Source organism: Thunnus albacares, chromosome 8, assembly GCF_914725855.1.
Source record: "Thunnus albacares chromosome 8, fThuAlb1.1, whole genome shotgun sequence".
Taxonomy (NCBI): domain Eukaryota; kingdom Metazoa; phylum Chordata; class Actinopteri; order Scombriformes; family Scombridae; genus Thunnus; species Thunnus albacares.
The window spans coordinates 2,192,592-2,197,083 of record NC_058113.1 but is presented as its reverse complement, the minus strand read 5'-3'; the positions used below and the strand labels follow the sequence as shown (position 1 = coordinate 2,197,083).

The 4,492-nt window shown below is 38.3% G+C and overlaps 1 long non-coding RNA gene across 1 annotated transcript; it reads right to left on the bottom strand.

Moving 5' to 3' along the window:
* Positions 1–333: 333 nt before the first annotated feature.
* On the bottom strand, positions 334–4,185 carry LOC122987652. Its single transcript, XR_006404544.1, has 3 exons — positions 3,551–4,185; positions 2,790–2,854; positions 334–1,473 (listed from the first exon to the last, which is right to left on the bottom strand). It is a non-coding gene; the product is annotated as an uncharacterized LOC122987652 (long non-coding RNA).
* Positions 4,186–4,492: the final 307 nt, after the last annotated feature.

The window sequence follows — 4,492 nt, the reverse complement described above, 5'->3', positions numbered from 1 at the left end:
ATGTTTTTATTAAAAGAACATCATCAAAAAGTTACATAAGATAACACAAACAACACAAGAGCTCAGATAACTACACAACACAAATACAATGATTCAAACAACATACAACTATGTGGTTTCAGCAATAGCAGCATCCATAGCAACCACCATAGCAACAATAGAAAGCCTGCAAAAATCAACCTAATAACGGACTAAACATCATATACATTCACTGAACAAAGATTACAAAAATAAAATGCACATGTCTCGTTAGAAATGTTATCAAAACACATTTTAATGTTTATATCTTAAAATACTGTATTTTCCACTGAGAATAAAAGGAATGGCAGCCATTTTTTTTGTTTTGTTTTCACAGAAAAAAACTTGACAGTCATGTGACAGCATACTGTATGTCTGATATCAGGCCTTCTGCACCTACTGGGCTCCACCAGCATTGGCTCACTGAAATAAATGAGTGATAACAGCCTCCTGAACCTACCAGTAGGTTTAGTAGGCCCCTACTAGCCCATATATTTGGGACAGATGTGTGACGATAACACCTATTCAATAGGCTGATAACAGTCATATCAGGTGTTGAACATCACACAGTTCTAAATCCTGCAGTAAAACAAGGCATCATGCCTGGCTTGACTCTCAGTGAAAGGTACTGTACTTAAACCATTTAGAGCTAATTATCAGCAAAACCTATCCATTATCTACTGACCTGTGCCTACAAGGCTGCAATTATTTATTTATTTCAGCCCCCATAGAGTGAGCACATTGTAATCAGTTTAATTAGAGCAAATAGACTTCCTCTATCCTCTCTCCGGGGCTCGGCACACAGGTCTGGACCCAGAAGGGCATTTGAGAAACTAACATAAGTCTATTATTCTTCCACTGTGATAAATGGTGTTTAAGATGATGTTGGATAAAGAATAGACTAATGTTCCATGTATGCGGCAGCCAGGGCAGATTTTACTGAATGCTAATATATGCAGTGCTTGGCATTTGGCCATGCATACTCGCTTTCTAATGTAACATAAAGTTGCAGAAGGCTACGTTTTATGCAAAGGAACCATTTGTCTGGTGAGAGGCTCCCTGAGAGAGAGGCAGACATCATATCAGGCAGAAAAATAACCCATCACATTAGTTTTACACTCTAATCTCGCTGGTCTAAGAAAGCTCTATGACACTGAGTTGTTTTTCTGCTTTCCTCTGTTCCTCATGATTAGGCACAAACTTCAATAAGGAGGCTCAGTGAAACTGAGAGGACAAAGTTTTCATCCATTACTGTTGTCTACAGCTCGTCTGAATGTTGAACAAGAAGACAGGAACAAGAATATAACACAGGGTGAGAAAAGATGAAAGGATGTCATGCTCCATGTGATCACTGTATTTCATGTAAATGAGCCTCCAATAGCAGCAGAGGAGATGGATGCTTCAGTCTGCCTGAAATATGACCACTTGAACCATGAAAAAAGTTCTAGTCCAGACCTGAAAGTAGGACAAATGGTGGGAGTTAAAATCAGTAGAGATTCTTCATACAGATGCCCAGAGAACATTTTTTGGGCTAAAAGAGAACATGTATCATTATTATTATTATATTATATATTATTATCATAATAATGTGTTTTTATGAGTTAAAACCTAACTGATCAGAGTCCAGTAGCAACAAATTACCAACTTTACCGGAACTATATTTTCACTGTGGCCACTGTTTATAATATGTTTATGTTTAAGTGAAAAAGCCTTCTTGCAGACCTAATAATTATGACTCTTAAATTTCCTTTGGAATTAATAAAGTACTCTATCTATTTATCTTGTCTATCAGCATATCATAAAACTGATGTATTGTTCAGCAGTGATTTTGGTTTTTGTTCTGCTGATAGGGGTTTCAGATCAGAAACCACTTCTAAAGGGAAATTACAAACAACTTGTTTTGTCCTTTAATTTAGAGAACTTGTTTGAATAAAAATAATCTTAATTTAACCCTCATAATTCTCTAGTTTGGAGTATTAATTGGCTTGTAATTCACTTCATTACTCCAACAAGAATTCTTTAAAATTAGCTTATATTTCTTTTATTTTACTTACTTCTGTTGGCATAATAACAGCTAGGAATCCTGACTTATTTAATCAACTGAAAATCATTCACTTAGACTCACAGTATTTCGGACATCATGATGTTGCTGACACTTGATCTTTTGACATAAATTATTCAAATACAGTAAATACTTCCAGGTCACTGATCAAATATATGTCTGTGTCATCATTTTCCCCTCCTTTTTATCTTCTGACAATCCAAGAAGCATCTACTCCATTCATTTGAGAGAAATCAGAGTGAGTTTCCTATGTGTGCCTGCGGCTACATGAACATGGCGTGTGGGGAGGATTTTGTGAAAGGACACTCAGGGGTGGGGAGTGGCCTGTGTTGGCAAAATACTCATTTCGGGTGATTTTAATCACAAGAAGGCACATTAAATACAAATAAAGCTTTCTTAAATTGTCATTAAATATTTTAAGACTCACCTTTTATATACTTATAAACTTATAAAGTTATAAACTTTATAAGTTTAACTGTTAGAAGTTACTCTGTCATACATGACAGATCACTGTCTGTTTGGTGGCTTAAGGAGAACACCACTATCTCTTAAAGGTGGTTAAATATACGATATACTGTCCCACTGCAACGTGTCTAGTAAGAAACAAAAGAGGATGCCACTGAAGTTCTGCACACTTTATTCCCCCCCCCCCTTCTTCAAACTCCTGGAAAATATTGTTAATATGCACAGTCACCATGACAAGCCTCACCTTGTATGGAAATGTGATGAAACAGGGTTTGGTGATAAGCCAAAGTCCAAGGAGATGGTTCTTTGCTAGAGGGGAAAGAGGCAGCAGATGACCACCAGGGAGCACAAAACTGTGCATTGCTGTGTCAGTGCACAGTCTGCTCTGAATGGTCCAACAGACAGCCTGTATAGCTATTCACAGAAGGGATACATGAATACAGAGCTCTTTCTAAAATGGCTGGACCATTTTGTGAAATATGTCCCTAAAGACAGACCTCTCTTGTTAATCATGGACCAGCATGAAACCCACTGTCACTGCCAGGTCATTGATGTCTGCAGAACCAACAAAACTGAATTTTTGCTGCTTTCTCCACACACAACCCACATCCTCCAACCCCTGGACATTAGCATTGTTAACCCACTTAAAGCATGTTTACCCAGTTGGCCACTCGCATGGGACTGGTGAGAGGAGACGCGGTGGTCTGTAAGAAACAGTTCTCTGTCCTGAAACACTGCAGACAATGTCATTTTTGGCCTCAGGGAAGCAGGAATTTACCTGCTCTCCAGAAAGGCTGTTGACATGACACAGGTAAGATTTTATTTATCATTATCATTATGATGTATTCTGTAAACCATATTCAATATTTGGATTGCGATAACGTTTTTTTTTTGTACACAGATTGTGAAACTAGTGCCAAGTGCACATGCTCCAGCGCCTCCACTTGCTGTGCCTCCTCCCTCCACTCCCCAGGACAACGCATCCACATTTGCTGCAGTGCCCACCTCCTCCACTGCAGCTCCATCCCCAGAAACCTCATCAACTTCTCCTGTGACACCAAAAACTTGCCCTACATGTAAAAGGGACAACGGAAATGATCTAGTTGACAGTGGTCTCATCCCTCCTTCCCTTGCCACGATCCTCGTCACACCCACCTTTGACACCACAGGAAGGGGCGGACGACGGGTGCCCCTGCAACAAGGGATGTCACCAGTGACAAATATAATGCCATCCTGCAAAAATTGAATGCTGCAGAGAAGAAAAAACAAGAGATGAATAAAAAGAGGAAAGAAGAGCAAGAAATAAAGAGAGAAGAAAAAAGGGCCAAGATAGAGAAAAAAGAAGAGAAAGAGAGAGAAATTCTCTTGCTGAAAACAGTGAGCGACCACTGTGCAGTGTGCAGGAACATTACACCACCAGGGTCTGAGGCAGAGGTGGATGACTGGGTACAGTGTGAATTGTGTGAGCTGTGGTTTCAGCTCGTCTGTGTCGACCTCAGTGATGCTCCAGATGGGGAGCATACTTGTGTTTGTGCCACAAGTATGGCCTGACTGTGTGAGGGAGACGAGACACTGTCTGAAAAAGGAAGAAACTGTATATAGATTATCAAAATAGTTTTGTTAAATATTTAATTTTCACACACACATGAAAACTGAGACACTTCATTTTTGTTTTACCTGTATCTGATGTTTCTTGTTCCATCTTCTGTTGTTAATTTAATGACTTATTATTCATTATTGTATTACACAATAATGAATAATAAGCTGTGGAGGAACGCAAATAATATTTGTATTTATGTATTATAATTAATGTTGATTAATTAATTACAATTGTGATTTGTGAATTAATATTTTAATTCATATTTCTATCATTCCAGTTAAGTTTGTTTACATTCACCCTAAAGATTTAGATATTAAACTATCAGTTATGTGTTATGTGATGTGTTG